Raw genomic sequence first — 20,161 nt, 5'->3', positions numbered from 1 at the left:
CGTTTGAGATTTTGGCTATTTGTGTTCCACCATGTGCTTGCTGTGGTCCACTCTTAGTTGCATCAACTTTCAAGGTTTCTAGTTATTGTAATTTGTCCTCCCAACATATATATATATATATGTATGCATGTATTTGTGTATATATAGACATGTGATAAATTAATTTGAAAGCGAATTAATCACAAAAAATTAAAAATTAAAATTTCTAAACCTTACACCCAGAGTCTTCGAGTGTACATCCCACCTCTCACAAAATCTAAAAGGTAAATTTTATGTAATATTTTTGAAATTTTGCAAAATAATATTGATTAGCCTTGTGTTTTTTTGAATTAATACTATTTTTTCTTGTTCTTAAGAGAGCTCACAAATTTATCTTTTTGCCCTCATTTCAACTACCACCTCTCTCCTTTTATTTTTTTCTGCCCTTGGGGTAGATAATGGTTGAATGGTTAATTGTTAACCATATTCAATAGGGTTCTCTACGACTTCATCACTATGGGGCTACCTCGTTCTCATGTTGGAGATGGAGTCTTTCTAGCTAGGAAAGAAAGAAGGGAGATCAGAGAGAAGAAGGAGGACAGAAGAGGACGACAACATCCTAAAGGCGATGGTAATAAATTTGTCTATATCTCTTTGTGTGTTTCTTTCCCTCTAACCCCATCATTGATAGGGTTTCTAAGCTGGCTCGTGCTCTCTCTCTCTCTCTCTCACATACACACATTTGGGACCTTGCAAATCTATTTTTTTTTAATCCAATTCAAGGATTAATGCTTTGTCAACTTTGTGTTTTATTTGTTCTTTTCTCTATCTCTATCTTTAGAAATATTAGCATGACGAAATCATTAGTTCTCTCATCTCTTCTTCTTTATCCCGCATCTCTTATAACACCTCAACAATAGGATTCAATTAAGAACTCTCTTGACGGGGATCATTACAAATTGTCATTTTGTTTAGGGTTCAATTTGCAATGAAGGGTTGGGTTAACATCAATTTGTAGAGAAGGATTGGGTCACTACACTGCTCCATCTTTCTCTCTAGCTAGGTTCTAAGAAGCCCATTTGTGTTGGATTCTATGGAACCCATTGAAGGCAATGACCATGGTGTGTCAAGCAATGGTCGCGAACCAGTATTAGTATCTATATCTATGTAATAAAAAGAGCGAGAGAACAGTAGGGCATTTTGAGAATTTTTGAAAAAGATAAAACAAAAAATATATATATTTCTAAAAATACAAAAATGATAAATATTTTTTTATCAAATTTAAAAAATATCACGTATAATTTACTCAAAAATATATCGTCTTCGTTTGAGTTTTCACCACTTTGATAGGCATTTAATATGGTTGAGATTTATTGCGACTCAATGACAATGTGACACTCAAGATGACAAATAATTGTATAATTTATTATTTTGAAAATTCATAATCTTTCTTTCTTGTGTTCATTATTTTAGTGATCAAAAGAGCCCTCATTTTGTAGTGACTCAATCTCCAAGGACCGTCTTAAATAGTCTAATTGGTACAATTTTCGATAATGTTATTAATTTGTTCACTTAAATACTGACGTGAAATAAGATATAAGATCATTCAAACCTAAACATTTTATACAGAACGAAATTTTGTGAAATTCATTTTCATTTCTAAATTTTTGTGTTTAAAATGGAAAAACTTTCTCATTTCGATCCTCAAAGCCAATTAAATTAAAATTCCACCAAAATAGGTTAGAATTTATAAATGAATTTCTCCATTTTGTCTGCAAACAAATACAGTGAATAAAAATACCTCTTAACAATTTTTTTCTTAAAGTAATTATTATATCAATGACATTTTAGAAAATAATGGTAAATGAAATTTAATTAAATTATATATTTTAAATTATAAATTATATTATATCAAATATACAATTAATTTAAAAATAAATAATTGGGTTGAGGTTTATAGTGACCTAATGACAGTGTAACACTCATCCATGGCAACTAATAATACTAATAATTGTATATAGCCTTACATAGACATTATTGACCTTAGAGATGAAATGAAAGGTTTAAAGCAGTCTCCTAATTATGAAATTCCATGATCTTCCTTTTAAATTCTTTATTTTTTTTTTAAATTATGAAATTTCGTAATCTCACTCTTAGCCATAAGAACCATTCTCGACAATAAAAATATATTTTATATTTTCGATACACTATATCTATTAACAATGCCTCAAATCAATCACATTCTAGTGCCACATATTTGCAATTAGAGCGAACTAGCTTGTAAATATTTTGAGTCTTATTATAGAGTCAGACACGCTTATTGAGCGCTTTATAGAAAGAGGACAAAAAGATAAAATTACCCCCTCAAACTTTGCAAAGCACTGCCCTTGACCCTGCTCTCTCCTCACTCCCATCTCATGGTCGCCCCTCCGCCTCTTTACGGCGCTTTATCGCCTTGCCTCCTTCGCCTCGCTGCCATCGCCGCCTCTTCTCGACTCGTGTTGCCTCGCCGACCGTCGCTACATGCGCGAGGCGACGAGGCGTCGAGGAGAAGCGAAGACAACGGAGGAGCGCGACCATAGGAGGGGAGCGAGAAGAAAACAGGAACAGGGGCAATGCTTTGCAAATTTGCAAAATTTGAGGGGGTAATTTTGTCTTTTTACCCTCTTGTAACCCTCTCGGGCTCCCAAGATTTTTTCAAATGTTTTTAACAAAGCTTCATATTATTAATAAATAGTGTTATAGAAAATATTGATTTAAACACGTAACAAGATAAGACATCAGATTTGAAGCATACTTATGTTTATATAAAGACATAAAATACTTTCTTTAGTGTTTTTTTAGTGTGTTTTTTGTTTTTTTTTGAATCTAAAAAACAAAAAGTCTCCGAATCCACAAGTTGTATTTGACAGAGACATGCTCTTCTGGATCCATGGAGTGGTCCATTGGTGTGAATTTCTGTTAGCTGTTACACCTCATTTGACAAAATCAATGTGGTACGATCGAACATATTTTTTTAGGGAAGCTATCAATTCAAGATGAAACCTACATCCATTGGACAACATTCTTTGAGAATTCTTGTAGATAAGCTTGTTGGGTTGGTTAGTTGACTTCCTTGAGGAGATTCTTTTTTAAAGAAGAAAGATTAAAGGAGAATTTAGAAAGACTAAAACATACTATACTTTTTCCCTAACGTGTTTGGTCGGTCTCATATCTTATTAAAATTTCGTTACTCATTAGGGTCGGATCCATGAATCTATGTTGGAGGAAATTAAAATTTTAAAAAGTTAATGTAATAAAATTCTTATGTAATTAATGATAGGATTTGAACTTAAAATTAATGATAAAAGTTAATTTTAAAAAGTTATTATTTGTGTCTATTTGAAATTAATGATAGGATTTGAATGCGTTTGGTTTTGGATTTATAATTTTTTACTTATAAATGTGTTATGGCCAAGAGTGGAGAACTGCATATTATAGATTTTAAACTGGATTGTAATTTTTTTGGGGCTAAACTGTTATTAATTTTTTTTTACACTAAAAAATTAAATTTGATAGTGACATGCCTTGGGTTTCAGCCAGAGTAGCTCACTAGTAAATCCAACCCTATTACTCGTGTTATTTAATTCTTTTTTGATGTGTGGGACAATCTACTCGTTAATGAGACTATATATATATATTTTTTCTAACGCACTTGATCAATCTCGTATTTTGTTGAGATCTCTCAGCTAACGGTATTTATTGAAAAGTGATATTGAGATTACAACATACAACTTTCAACTTGAAAAGTGATATTTGTTTTATTATATAAATAAACACTATATTTGATATTACTAATTATCGAATTTTTTTTATATTTTGTCAAAACATATTTCGTCTAAAAATTATAAAAAAGAACATATAATGGCCAAAGAAGTTTTTTTCATAACTTAGATCTATGACTTTGAGGTCAAAATAAAATAAAATGACTTTATTATTACCAATCATTAATAAAAATTTATTTAAAATACAAAAACTAAACTAAATTACCAAATATCACCCCTTATTATTAAATTATATGGAGATGAGTGTTGGTTAAATATCTCCTTACACTAGCATAGCATGCGACACTCCACTATTATTAAATAATGGGTAAATTGCATAGACATCCTCTAGGTTATGCCTAATTACATGGACACTTTATCTAATTTTAAAAATTACAATGATCTCCATATTATTAAACAAATGAGATAAAATAACTATTTTGTCCTTGATTTTTTTTTTATCCCTCCTACTTTTTTTCTCCTTGCTCTAATTACAAAAAAACAAAAATACCCAATGATGATGCTAGGTTTTGGGTTCAATTGACCTTAACACCATCGGTAAGGTTCTTCCAACATTGTTGGTAGTAGACGACGTGACCAATCATCACTAATTTGTATTATTTTTAATTTTTTACTTGAAAAAAGGGCAAAGACGGAAAGGGGGAAGAAAGATACTTTAGCCACCATAAAACTAATGACCCGTATCGAATTTAGATCTCATTGACTATAATTGATGGTGGCTATGCTTCAAGAAATATTTTAGCAAATCATCTATTACCAGTCATGATTGATGGTGGAAAAAACAACTAACAAAAGTGTGTAGCAAATGACAATAGAGATTTCTCATAATAACAAATCAAGCGATCTTTTTCTTGGACGTTAATTTTTTTTCAAATATCAATAATGGCTAAAACAATGCTCTACAACTTACCTCTTGGATATGGTACACAATGGTGAAATTGACTCTCTTTTTTGTGTGGGCTTTGAGCATTATAAAATAGAAAGAGACCTAATGGTCAACCTAAGAAATGTTGAGAATTGAAAATTTCTAGTTGGGTCTATCGCTAGATAATAAGAACCTAGCAAGAGATTTAAAAGAAAAAAAGAAAAAAAAAGAAAGAGATATGATATATAAGAGAAAGTCGTTGTTCAAAGAATGTTGCTGGAAGAGAGAAGAGAGTTGCAGAAGAACGCAAGAACGGGATTAAATGAGAGGAATAAGGTATGAAGACATTTTTTCAAGTAACAACAAGATTTTATCAAGAATACTTTATTTATATCTAATAAATAGTTTAAATATCTCACTCATATTTTATTATAAATATTTTTTTGATATCCAATCTCTATTACCGGTTAGATCCAACGGTAGGATTGACATCGAAAATGGAGAGAGAGCAACTACATGTGCAGGGCATGCGGAGTGGTCCCCCGCACCTTAAATTTCCCCTCCCCAAGGCTCGGAGAGTCCTAAGTGCTCGCTGCCAATTGCTTGCTGACATTGTGTCAGTCAGCTCCACAAGTGTACAATTCCCACTTGCCATGCATTTAATTTAAATAAATATATTTTAAATAATAAATATATATTTTAGGGGTAACAAATATATTTTATTATTATATTAATTATTTTTATTTTTTATAATAATTTTACTAGTAAAAATAAAAATATTTCAAACTACAATCTTTTTTCATTAGGGGTGAGGTCGGTTCAATTACTCAAATTGAATAGATTGAATTTGTTTTAAAATAAAACTGAACTGACCAATTAAATATTTAAACTGTAAAACCAAGAAAATTGAACCGATAAGAAAAAATTGAATTGGCTGAAAAAATGGAAAAAAAAATCGTTCTTAACATTTTAGTATGTTTGATTATTTTATTTTTTTAAAATAAAGATCAAATCAAACTAAAATAATCAAAACACATAAACATAAAAAGTGAAGCGAACCGATCCATAGTTTGAATTCAACTAAACCGATAATTTCAACCGATTCAATTTGATTATTTCAAATTAATCGAAATGTTGCTCATTTCCAATTTTCATTGATCAATAGAATTGATGAAACTAAAATATTTAGAGAATCTACTTATTCACTAAACCCTTATAAATTTTAATTAGGTTTTAATAAATTTTAATACTTAACATTTAATATTTATTAAATTAATTAGAATGTGATATGTGGCTGCCAACTGCCATCTGTCGGTTATAGTTGGCTTTTTGATAGTTAAAACCCTTTAAATGATTATTTTTTTGAACTTGTAACTTTATGGATACTTTTATTAATTTTTGGAAGTGTATCAATTATTTTTGCAGATTTTTTTTCATGAAAATTTAAATCTTAGGTAAATTTTTGTTAGGATAAAAAAAAGTTTCTATATGTTTTTATAAGGTTAACAAAAAATGTATATTGTAATCTTTTAATTCTTTTAAGAAGGTGACATTTAGGTCAGTTTTGTACCATTTGCTTCTTTTAAAAGAAACTCACATGACAAATTTGATGATATTTGTCTCTATGGCTTTTAGGACCACTTATCACCTGTGGCTCTGTAATATGTCTTCTTTCTTGGACCAATGCTAAGGTCTCTTGACATTTAATAACTAAGATGTGGGCACCATATTCTCTATGGTTGCCCAATTGGAATTGCATTAACTCCTTGTGTGTAAATAGTAAAAACATGTGGTATGTTTTTGATAAAATGATCTTATTTGTTAAAATATAATTATATATTTGAAAAGTACTTACTAAAGTGTATTTTTGTTATAAAATATATATCTATGAAGTTCGCGTAGGCCCATCATAATAAGTTGATTCGATTATTCCTATCGTTTGATGTGGGATGTTATAGGTGGTATCAGAACTGACTATTGGAGAAGGTGATCCGATGAGGACGGGGAGTGGAGTCGGGGTGCAAGGGCCTAAACAAAGAGTGGCTCCTGGCTGACTTCTAGGATGACAGTCTCCAAAGAGGAGAAGATCTAGGACTAGTTGTAAGGTCACATGACGAGAACGCCATGTGCTCAAATAAGGGAGAATGTAATATCCCGAGAGCCCAATGTTAGGTCCAAGAAGGGACTCTAGAGAAGCTAATATATATATATCGAGGATAGTAAGAAAGAAAACAACACCAGCTGAATACCTTTTGGGCTGAATGTGAATAAAGAACTCTTGAGTTAAGTGTGCTTGAGGTAGGGTAACTCAAGGATGGGTGGTTCTTGGGAAGTTCGTATAGACCTATCAGGGTAAATTGATTTAGTCCTTCCTATCGCTCAATGTGGGTCGTTATAATAAGTCTCCTTGAACAGATAATCATATTGTTGATCGAAACCTTTATAGCAACAATTTCCCCTAAGTTCCTAACCTTCCTTAGTTAATGTTGTCACTAGCTAACATCACCTGTATTTACATTATTTGACACCTTTATGTGTTCCACTTAATTGTGTCTTGACACAACCTATTCTTTGATACCATGCACATTTGTGAAGACTCATGCCTTATTTATAAATATTTTTTGAAAATATGGGTTTTCTCTTTTTCTTTTTCAAATTAATATTAATTCTAATATTCTAAAATTTCATATCCTACCCTAACCAAATTCTGTAGTTGAAATTCTTCACTTGGAAGAATCTCATGGCTTTTATTTTGTTGTTTGGTTGTGAGAATGTGTTTATGACAAGACTAGTTGAACACTCTTAGAGGGAAGCTTGTTACCATTTCATCTTGCTAACCATTACTCATATATGTTGGGTAACAAGAAATCGATTATCCATGAGCACAACTTCCACTTGTATGTCTTTGTATCATCTAGTATTTATCTCTCCCAACTAACCTTAAGAACCAACAACTTTTTGCTTACGTCCAAATGTCTTTTCTCTATTAATTGAGTCTTTCCAAGGGAGAAATTGGGATATAGTCTCTGATTAGTCTCACACTTGGTTGGTTTCCATGTCTTGAGCTAGGCTTTGGTAATTCTAGGTAAGACTTATTATGTTGCTTGTGAGGGCACTATAAAGCTTGTGTTCATAGCTTTGGTTCTTGTCTCCATTTCTCTAGCCATATTACTTTGCTCTCATACTTTTTGTAATACTCTATTTCAATGACAACAGTTTCCTCTTCCATAACATTAGCCTAGAATGACTTTGAACATGCTAATTATGTTTCGTGGTGCTTGCTTGAATCATCTAATTAGATTTTGGTGAACATTCATAGGGGTTTTATGGGTTTATATTTGGCTACACTAATCCTTTATTTTAGTTAATACTCTTGTAATTTAGATGCTAGAGCTTTCATTTTGTCGTTTCTTGTCTTTAGAAACTCTAGATATTTGTATCTTACATATCAAACGAAACATGAACAACCTCTTGTTGAAATTGAGGTGGGACTAGGGCTTGAAAGTAATGTTCAATCACTCAAGTCTCCACTTATAAATCCACATACATCTAAACTGTAACATCCTAGATTTTTCATATTCAAAGAAATAGAATCGTAGGGAAGTCAGGGGAAAAATTGTAATTTTGAAGCTCGGGTGGAAGTGCCATTTTCGAAAAAAGGAACCCGGGAACAAGTGTAATTTGCTAAAAGACCTAGGAATTGGTGAGCTTAAATGATAGCTCGGGGACCTAAATGAAATGGATTTCAAAACTTATAACTTTGGATTTCAAAAAAACTATTTAAATGTGGCTTTGGATTCCAAATAGAATTCTAATATGGTTTGGGACACATGACACCATTTGATAAGAACACATGGATAAGAATGATTATATGGGACACATGACACCATTTGATAAGAACACATGGATAGAAATTATTAAATAGGACACATGATACCATTTGTATGGGAACACATGGAAGTCATGATGAGTCCAAAATAAATGCGGTGACACATGGCAGATTATGATTTGCTGGGACATTCTATAAATAAGGCTCTTGGGAAAGGATTTGAGACATTCGGATAGGGAAAATTTGGGGAAATTTTGGATCATTTGGGAGGTAAGAGAGTGAGGATTTTGTTCTTTAGAAAGGGGGAGAGATTCTGCAAAAAAAAGGAGTGGAATTGGAGAAGAAACGAGGGAGAACGGGTTTCGTCTGGAAAAATTGAAGCTTCATCGGAGTTTGGGCCAAACCAATTTAAAAAAAGCAAGGTAAGTTTTTTTTTTTTTTGTTATATTCCTATATATGGGGAAGAGAGGGACCTATAGGTTCAAACGGGGGTCAAATCGGAGTTAAAACGAGGGAGATATGACTAAAAAACAAAACTAGTGCGTCACTGTCGCCGGAGGACGCGTGGTCAGTCTTCTTGGGGCGTGTGAGGGCGCATTCCAAGTCATTTTTCTTTGAAATTTCACCCACAAACACATAAAACAATTTAGATTAATAATGTAACACCCCGCCTCGCCAGGCATATCACTATAAGGGTATTTTCGGAAATTTCTTTTTTTCAAGTTCATCACGCTTAGTGATTTCAAGAACCATCTTCACATACAAAAAACGAATTCCGAGAACCCTAGTCCTGCCCATTTAACTAACAAGATCAATAATTTTAACAACTAAACTAGATATATTATAACGCAACGAATATATTAACATCAAATACTGTGGCCTATCACGAGTTCTTACAAGGTGTTTCTACACCGAAACACTTATTACAAAACTACCAAATGATAATAATATTATCATATTACCGTTCATACACAACCAAAATGCATACTAAGGCTTCCAAAATGATACAACGACCAGCAAGCTAAACACCGTTGACCTCAACTGGCCTCGTTTTCCCCCTCGCAGCAGTCCTTGGCTGGAACATTTGAATGTTCAAGGGGCATAACCCAGATTAGATGATAAAACATCTAAGTGATGGCATGACACAGTTTACATAATGCATGAAAGACATATGAGCATGGCATATACCGACAAAACGACGACATGCAAACACGTCTAATTTGAGAAATCTTCCTGACATACTCAACCTTCCGTGGAAAATCCATTCCACACATCGTTGGGGTTGACTTTACCACGACATACTTAATCCTCGAGTGCCCTACCGTGTCACTCGTTTACCTGTATTAACCTTGTTCCATTCTCAAGAAGACTCCATCCCGTCCCCCATGGACTTAATCATGACACAAAAACCAATGCCCTGATGATATGAAAATCACACGCCATGCACCGACTCTTTTGTAAGTAAAAACAGTTGATGCAATGTACCACATGTTTAATATGCATTCGATGCCAAAATTACATAAGTAAAACACATAAGCATAACATCCAAGTTCTTGAGGGTACAACCACCCACTCGAACTGGTTCAATCACGTGTATCCTAAGCTCGGGAGGATAAAATCGCTCACTTGAATCCATTACACCCATCCAACATACGTTCAAAATAAGGTAAAACTAGGATCAAATCACTCATCTGAACGCATTCGAAATGTCTTGATCCTCGTGCAACACTTCGATTTGCGTGCCAAATCGCAATCACTTGAACTTACACTCAACCTCGAGCCACAACACTTCTGAATTGCCCTTATCACATGCGCCCTCATGCACCCTGTGTGTGGCTGCGTGTGAAGGATGGCGCGTGTAGCCACGCGTCGATCATCTTCCCTAATTTTTCGATGCCGACGACTGCTCCGATGGAAGATCCGATCCCACCCTCTTCAAGCCCTTGACCAGTCGATCACATCCATACCATTTTTCAGCTGAAACACCACCGACAAAGGGCCCAAATGGGCAGTTGCAGGTCCGACAAGGCGGACCGCTTTGCGTTTTCTGGTAAGCCTCGAACCACCTTCAAACAAACACCAAACCACACGAAATGCTCTAGATTTTCTCCCATTCACGCAAAGATCATAAGCCCCTTATCCACTCCCTTCAATTCATCCTTAATCGTGAGCAATTTGAGTTCTAAAATTGCTCCAAACCCTTGCCCTTTTATAGGCAATTTCTGGCCAATCAACGGCCAAGGCTTGGCCCCCAAGCCAGCCCACGCCGTATACAGCCTTCCCTAGCTCTTCCTCGTCCGTCCAATCGCCGAGATTGGCCTCCATGTGCGTGGATTTGCGGCGACCGAAATCTGGTTGCTGTGTTCACATTACAACTTCCATTTATTACACTTTAACCCCCCCACAGTTTTTTCCAATCTCATTTTGTCCTTTCTTATGCACCCCTGATCTATTCAATACCACCATTAAGGCCCACAATATTTTTATTATCCATTTCACCCTTGAAACTTCTAAAAAATTACCTTTTTGACTTCCCTCGGGTAAAATTAGAAAATTGCACTTTGACCCGGCTAGTCGATTTGACCTTAAATCCATTCGTTTCAACCTGAAATCACTTAAGGGTTGTTCTATACATAAAATATTGGTCATTAATATGCTCAGTTGACTTTTTAGATGATCCCTACATTGATTCGATTTTCTCAGCCCGGTCGATAGCTGTACCGAAAACTGTTCTCGATCCATTTTCTTTTATCACCAAAAATCATAACTCGAACCACTCATCAATACTATATAATTTTCCTTTGCTATCTAGGGTCCGAGGTACTCCTTCTGATCGATTCGGTCACTTAAAACTGTGATAGTGTACCCTAAACCCTCATTTTTCAAAAAATTCCATTTATACTTTTCATTAATTTCCATTTATAGCCTTAAGAAAACCCTGGGTATTACAAATAATTGTAAAAATATTTGATATTTGATTTACAAAAATTGGTGTTTTCTTCAAAAAAATCATCAGATTTGCTATTAAATAGGCAAGCTTCTACTCCTTTATTTCCTTTGTGCAAGCTTCCACTCATTTACTTCCTTTATGCAAATTCTTAACCCTATCCTAAGTTATTCTCTCTATTGGCTACATGTAAGTTCCCGTTGCGAGTCTTCTTTGTATTATCCTCTTCGATATGAATAATCTGATCCATTTTATTTATTTGGCCTATAACTCTAAATCTGGTTGAACCATGGTTGTAATCTCAACGAGGGTCTCAAAATGCCCTCAATTTCCTAAAGAATGATGCATTATTGTTAGGGTTAGATGACATGAAGAATTGTGTCTTCTTGCAAAAAGGGATGGTTATGTTAAGAGTCTTAATGGGTGAGGTGCATGGGGAGTATGAGTGTAACACCCCAATTCCCGGGAGCGTTCACGTAACGTAAGATTCCAGGGATAAATTTTTTTTTTCAAACAAAAACCCAACACAAAAACCATTCCCCGAAGATCCCGTTACACCTTCTCAGTATATCAACTATGAACCATTAATAAACCAAGACAGGTTCACCAACACAAATGCGGAAGCTAGATCGAAACCTCAACAGGTCATAACCGAAACCACTTTATTTATATATAAAGTTGCACCAACGTTTACATGACGTTTTCAAAAGTAAATAACATAACTGAAAAGACATAATGTAAACTATCCGCTAATCGCCGTCACTCCTCGACGATTCCTTTCCCTTTTGCACCGCTGCCTTCACCTGGAACGTTTGAATATTCCAGGGACAAAGTCCAAATTAGATGATGAATCATCTAAGTGAGAGTTCAAAACACATTTTTCATGAATAATGCAAGACATGAAATAAACCAATACACCCGGTAAGCCCTAACTCAAGAGAATTCCCACGCGTTTAACCCTACCATGGGGAAAGAGCAATCTCTCTAAAAGCTATGCCACCACACCGACTCGACGACACGACGACGCGACGCGATTCTAGCTTAAATGAGGCTGCCAACGCATCTCACCAGAATACGTTCCCACCTTAAGCATCCAGGAACCACCATACAATCCCAACTCCAAAATTTCACATGGACCACCTAGTCATCCTAGTGCAACTTCCCTGGCCAAACGGCCTGGCACGAAAATCAAGGCGGCTATCCTGACATGCACACATAGCATTAGATACCCCTATTATTCCGTCACGCCCTTGGAGAATTACGGCTACACTATCCAGACAACATCCTAGGCTGACATCCCACATGAACAACACAGTATGGACCACCTAGTCGTCCTAGTGCAACTTCCCTGACCAAACGGTCTGGCACGGAAACCAAGGTGGCTATCCTGACATGCACACCAGCATCAGATACCCCTATTATTCCGTCACGCCCTTGGAGAATTATGGCTACACTATCCAGACAACATCCAAGGTTGACATTCCATACGTACACATAAAACTCAAGACAATGCCACAATTCACAATTCAATGCATCGTATAAACATTTATAAAATGCAATGCACAGTTCAAAACGTTTAGGGACAAACCTCCCTCATAAATCCAACCGTCACCAGTTACCATTTTAATGCACAAAACCATTTTGCATGAAATCACCATATGTTCAGATAGAACAAGCATAATAAATCAAGTTTTGGGGGCAAACACTCACAACTTAAAACCAAGTTTTTCGGTAGAACACTCACAATAAATCAAGTTTTGGAGGAGAACCACTCACCTTGAACGAAACTCAGAACACCTCGAATCTTGTGCCCAACCTCAATTTTCGTGCAACTCCTCAAGTCTTTTAACCAAACCACCTCCTTACAGGTCCTCACGCGCTGCCCAAGTGCTCTACGCGTGTGATGCCTCACGTATGCTTTAAAAACCCTCTATCCACTAAACCCGAAGCACTCTCGTCTAGCACAAATGTATCACAACTTCGAATGAGAGAATCCTTAGCCTTGAGCCCCTATTTATATATTTAGAAAACTTAGCCACCAAGAAATATATATTTGCAATCATTTCAAATCTTTTAAAATCTTTTCCAATCATTCCAAATCTTCTAATATTTTCTATAATCATTCCAAATCTTTTGATATCTTTTGCAATCATTCCAAAATCTTCTAAGATTCTCTGTAATCATTGTAAATCTTCTATAATCATTCCAAATCTTCTAATATCTTTTGTAATTATTCCAAAATCTTCTAAGATTCTCTGCAATCATTGTAAATCTTCTATAATCATTCCAAATCTTCTAATATCTTTTGTAATCATTCCAAAATCTTGTAAGATCTTTTGCAATCATTGTTATCCAAATCAAATCTTTTCTTATCCAATCAAATCTTATACAAATCTTATCCTTAAAGTCATCATGAGCCTTCATCTTATCTCTAACGTCATCATGAGACTTCATCCTTATCTCTAAAGTCTTTTATGAAGCTTTTTCCTGAATCTCCCAAATGCCCCTAGTAAAAAGATTTCAAGAATTACACTTTGGTCCGAACTTTTAGATAATTGCATTTAGACCCTTTTCAACATGGTCCCAGGCTAATTTTTAATTGCATTTTAGTTCCTGAAAAATGGACTAATTGCGCTAATGCCCATAATTTTTAGATAAATTACACTTTTACCCCCAACCTCAAAAATTACGATTTTGCCCCTGTCTCAAAAACTGAACTTCTCTTTAAAGACCTTTATAACCCTTTGAAATATCCTAAAACATTCTCTTTAAAATTCCGAAAAAATATCGTTTTGATCTCCCTCTGTCAATTTTGAAAAAACTGCACTTAGGCCCGAATCTTCGTTTTAGCTACAAACCCTTTTGTTTCTTCCAAAAACTACTGAAGGGTTACTCTATATGCCAAATATGAACTTCCTCGGGGTTCCATTGACTTCCCGGATGCCCCGTACGATAATTCGGTATTTCAGCCTAAATCACAATTGCCTTTTTTTTAGCTGTACCGGGAACCGTTCCCAATCCAACTTTTTTTGATGCCTAAAATCATAACTCGTATTACTTGTCGATACTATACCATTTTCCTTGGCTATCTAGGGTCCAGGGTACTCCCTCTGACTAATTCAATCGTCCAAAGTTGCGTTAGTATACCCTATAGTCTTATTTTCCACAAAGTCCATTTATGCCCTTCATCAAATATTATTTATGACCTCAAATCATTCTCGGGTATTACAATGAAGACAACTCATGAAATGCTAAGTTTAAAGAATGTAAGTAAATGATGGCTATGGATATTAAAGGGTATAGGGTACAAAGCCACTGACTGTCGGCCGTAGGTCGTTGTAGTCGATGGTTAGATGTATGAGCTTCAGTTATCAGCTGCTACGATAAGCAGGGAAACGGACCAGAAGAGCAAGTATTACCGGATTCCCATCTTGACTTGTGCATATCATGATATTGTGTGATGCACGGGGTTTAGGTTGCATTCATTGGGAGATACATGCTTTGTGTGTGATGGTATGTGTGAGCATTAGCATGGCTCGGTCTGCCTAAGAGCTAGTTTGGGTACTTTAGGTGAGCATATGCATTTAGATCACTTCACATGTGTGTATTCTTATATGGGCGTAGCATGGCCTGAAGCTTGGTTTATGGGGACCTTGACATCACGTTTATGCTATAGATGCCATTGCATTTCCTATGTGTTGTATCGCATGGTGAGGATGAGTGGTTATGAGAGGTGGGTTAGGTCCACGGCGTAAGACCGTGGAGCGGGTCTACGAGAGCGACATGTTGTGATGATATGTTATGTATGATAGGAAAGACATGTTATGAATGTAAGAAAAAGCCGACCAAGGTTAGGAAAAGGCAGGTCAGGAATGATGATATAATAACCTATATTGGGCAACTCGCAGGTTTGTATGTGAAACTTAGTCGCCAGTATGTGTATCTTATGTGGGCCCTAAGGACCCTCTATGTGCAATTTACTTTATGTTTATGCAATTAGGGCTAATACACTTATTGAACATGGCATGGTGTGTTACTGCATTGACATGGAATACATGTGGTATGGGAAAGTTCCATTCTTAACCTGTTACCTACATACGATTATACTTGAGAGCTTTGTGGCTCACGTTTTGCTTGCATCGTTCCGGGTAAGAGCAGGGTACCAAGTAAGGACGGGGTAGGCGATACTCCAGGTGGGGGTTACACATGTACAGAGCAGTCCCGACCATACGGTCCTCGTGGTGTCTTCTTGCTGTAGATATTATAGGTTAGCTTTTGTGTTACTTGGTACATGTATTCAAATATAATGAATGATATGGGTGATGTTAATAAAGCTTTGTTAGCAGATATGTGTGCGTCAGTTGTTGTTTTTCTTTAAGACTCTGGCATGTGCCAACTATTCTTATGCTTCCCCTTGAATTCCTCAACTAGGGTTTCCAAGGAAGAGGTCGCCATGAGTTTTTGGTAGCTATGCTGACGTCGTATCCCCGAAAAAATATATATATAAATATTAATTATAGAAAAAAATGGGGGAAGTTACATGAACAATGAAAGTAAAACATTTGTTAATGATTCTTTTTCTTATATCAATTCCATGGGTTATTAGCCATGATCTTTTGGGACTTGTGAATCAAGCTTTAGCTTAACAAATAGCCTACATGATTGATCTTGCAAGCATCTCATGGTCTTTTTTTGTTGACATACAACAGCTTGTGATTCACATAGTATGGTGTTCTCCAAATCCATTCTTAAGTCTACCTTATTGAGGCTCTTACTCTCTTCAACTATTCGCCTATTCTAGCTCTTTGTTGCACATTTTCCTAGAGTTTGCATTCACTAGACTTCTCTTCTTCCCTAGATATATATTGGGGATTAAAAGATTTATTTTCTTAACATGTTCATTATCAAACTTGATTTTTTATCGTCTATTGTAATACACCGAGAGCCCAGAGAGGGGCAGTATATATCGAGGATAAGTAAGGAAGGAAACAACATCAGCTAGATACCTTTTGGGCTGAATGTAGGCAAAGAACTCCTGAGTTAAGCATGCTTGAGCTGGGAAAGCTCAAGGATGGGTGACCCCCTAAGAAGTTCGCGTAGGCCCACAAGAATAAGTTATTTTGGTCTTTCCTATCGCTCGATACATGATGTTACAGGTGGTATCAAAGCCGACTCTTGAGCCTCTGAGCGTGGTGGTAGGGCAAACCTCAGCGAAGACGCTGAGTCCCTAAGAGGGGTACGTGTAGGCACCTTAGGCGAATCCCACATCGGCCATGCAAAGGGGGGAGATCTAAGACCGGTTGTAAGGTCGCATGACGAGGACGTCATGTGCTCAAGGGGAAGAGAATGTAATACCCCGAGAGCCTAGAGATGGGTAGTATATATCGAGGATAAGTAGGGAAGGAAATAACATCAGCCGGATACCTTTTAGGCTGAACGTAGGCAAAGAACTCCCAAGTTAAGCGTGCTTGAGCTGGGGAAGCTTAAGGATGGGTGACCCCCTAAGAAGTTCGTGTAGGCCCATCAGGGTAAGTTGTTTCGGTTCTTCGTTTCTCTCGATGCGGGATGTTACATCTACTCATCTTCTCATAAGATGTTGATCAACCAATTAATTTAATAGGATTAGAACGATCCTCTCATTAATATGTCCTAAACAACCTTTCCTTTATTATTTTCCGATGACTAAAAATTCCAAATGATGGGATAGTTTCTATGCCTTTTTTCTTATGAGGAAGCTTCACTAGGAAATTTTCCTCTCAAACTTGTAGTGATTTTGTGAGATCATTTGTAGAGCTATCATTCACCTTCTAGATAGTAGATGTACCTTGGTAATCTAACCAACATACTATTATGTTCTCATATCATATCTGATATTTTACTCTTGAAAAATAAAATAATGGTTTTGATAATGACTATATGAAAATCAATCTCTAAATCTTTATGAGTAAGTATATATATATGGACAAAGTTTTTTTTAATCAATCTATATGAATGAGAAAAGCAATCTTTAAATCTCCTTGAGCAAAGTTATGAAAATTTATATAGGAGATATATTGAAGTGTGGTTGAGTGTATTTAGATTAAAAATAAATACGTTTTTAATAATCTCAACTTGCTTCAAAAGAATCGAAATGAGAATTTGTTTAGTTTTCATTTTTTCAAATTGGATAGTCGACTATGTGATTTAATGCTGTTGACTATGCCTAAATATAGTCGACTATGTTTTTAGGATAGTTGACTATGCTGGTTTGATCTGTCGATTATTTAAGGCTTCTGTCGACTATTTTTGCATCTGTCGACTATCAAGTAAGGATAGTCGACTATGGCTTTTCATCTGTCGACTATTATTGTTCTTAAAATTCAAAATTTTCTTCACATTTTTGCAATAGTCGACTATGCATATGTATCTGTCGACTATGGGATTTTTGTGTTATAAGATAGTCGACTATGCGTTTTTGTCTGTCGACTATATTTTGTTTTATTTGTAAAAATAGTCAACTATGCATTTTCTTCTGTTGACTATGTGTTTTGCAGAAATCTTCCAACGGCTAGTTTTTCAACTCCAACGGTCACAAACGGCTACATTTCTCTTCAATCTTTTGGAAAGCCTATAAATACAAGTCGTGGATGATCAAGAGAAGACTAATGGATGGGAACGAGTTGATCTAAAGAGTTCAAATCATTTTTACTCGAGCTTATATATATTTGCGTTTTCACTGTTGTATTTTCTCTCTTCAAGGCTTTGATCCTCACTTGTATTTATTTACTTCAAGCCTTGTATAATTTTTGAGAGACATTGTAACTAAGAGATTTATCTCTTAGATCCTCTCTTTGTTATACTTGTTGTATTTCCTAGCTTGTGTAGTTAGAGGGCCTACTTGGTTTAAGTAGGAGGTTGTATTTCCTAGCTTGTGTAGCTAGAGGGCCTACTTGGTTTAAGTAGGAGGTTGTATTTCCTAGTTTGTGTAGCTAGAGGGCCTACTTGTGTAAGTAGGAGGTTTTAATGAATTGGTTTAAAATTCTTAGTGGGAGCTAAGGTAGTGGATTAGGCTTGGTTTAAGCCGAACCACTATAAATTCTTTGTGTCATTTATCCTTCCTGCTTTTACATTCATTGAGCTTTATATTTTTTATTTCATATGTTTAATGTTTTAAATCACTAAAACCTCAATTGGGTCAAAAAGATTTCAAGTCCTATCAAGATTTTTAAAATAGCCATTTCACCCCCCTCTTGGTGTGTGCCATATCCCTTACACCTTTTTTACTAACATTATGCTTTGGAATTTGCCTATCTTTGTAACTTAAGTTCATGCACCACAACCTGATTCTTTTAAGTGAATCTTCAATTCCTTTGTTACTCATTACTTTGCTATGATTTTTCCATTAGACTTTTCCTCCTTTACACTTGAAAATGACTTCCTCAAATCTTTATCAAGAATATACATATATGCGTTCAACTTTGTGAGGTTTCACTCTTTACTTTGAAGTTATAACTAGTATACACTAAATCATTTTCTAGACAATCAAGCATGGCATGAGTTAGCACCCACATCTATAGCAAAAATCACATTTTTGTTGCTAAAATAGAAACTTAAGGCTGAAGCCTACAAAAAAGATCAACAATAATAAAAACTAGCTAGCCAAGTAAAGAAAACAAAACTAGCTAAGCCACATACTATAATACCTCATATTGCAAAGTGTCAAGTAAGTTCAAAGAACTGAAAATCAGTTTGAGAATTTAGTTAACTAATTGTCGAATTAATGAAATGGAGTATCCTAGAATGTAAATATCTAAGGAAAAAGGTATGTCATTGACAAATCTCTTGAGACATGATTTATAACACTTAAAGAAATTGGAATAGAGATAATTTCTCGATACAACTAATTTTAGTTTGGAAAGTCGAATGATCATAAGAGATATAATACTCGAGATTTTTAGATTCAGATACTTGAGGAAATAGGATATTTTAAGGGATTGTGGGTGTTTGGAGACAAAAGTTTAATTTCTGAGCCAGGGGCAAAATCATAATTTTTGAGGTTCGGGTAAAAGTGTAATTTATCTAAAAATTAGGGGTACTGGCGTAATTAATCCATTCTTTAGGGACTAAAATGCAATTAAAAATTAGCCCAAAAACTTCTTAAAAGGGTCTAAGTGCAATTACCTAAAAGTTTAGATCAAAATGTAATTCTTGAAACCTTTTTTCTAGGGGCATTTGGGAGATTCAAGAAAAGCCTCATAATAACTTTAGAGATAAGGATGAAGCCTCATGATGACATCAGAGATATGATGAAGGCTCATGATGATGTTAGAGATAAGATGAAGGCTCATGATGACTTTGGAGATAAGATAAGATTTGATTTGGATAAGATTTGAAATGATTATAGAAAATCTTAAAATATTTAGAATGATTGGAGAAGATCTTAGAAGATTTTGGAATGATTATATAAAATCTTAGAAGATTTAGTATGATTGTAGAAGATCTTAAAAGATTTAGAATGATTGGAGAAAATTTTAGAAGATTTTGGAATGATTGCAAAAGATCTTAGAAGATTTGGAATGATTATATTCAAATCTTAAAAGATTTACAATGATTGTAGAAGATTTTAGAAGATTTGGAACGATTGGAAAAGATTTTGAAAGATTTGAAATGATTGCAGAATATGTATTTCTTGGTGGCTAAGTTTCCAAAGCCTATAAATAAGGGGTTCATGGCCAAGG

This window comes from Diospyros lotus, chromosome 12, assembly GCF_014633365.1.
Source record: "Diospyros lotus cultivar Yz01 chromosome 12, ASM1463336v1, whole genome shotgun sequence".
Lineage (NCBI taxonomy): Eukaryota > Viridiplantae > Streptophyta > Magnoliopsida > Ericales > Ebenaceae > Diospyros > Diospyros lotus.
Note: the sequence above shows the minus strand (reverse complement) of the source record.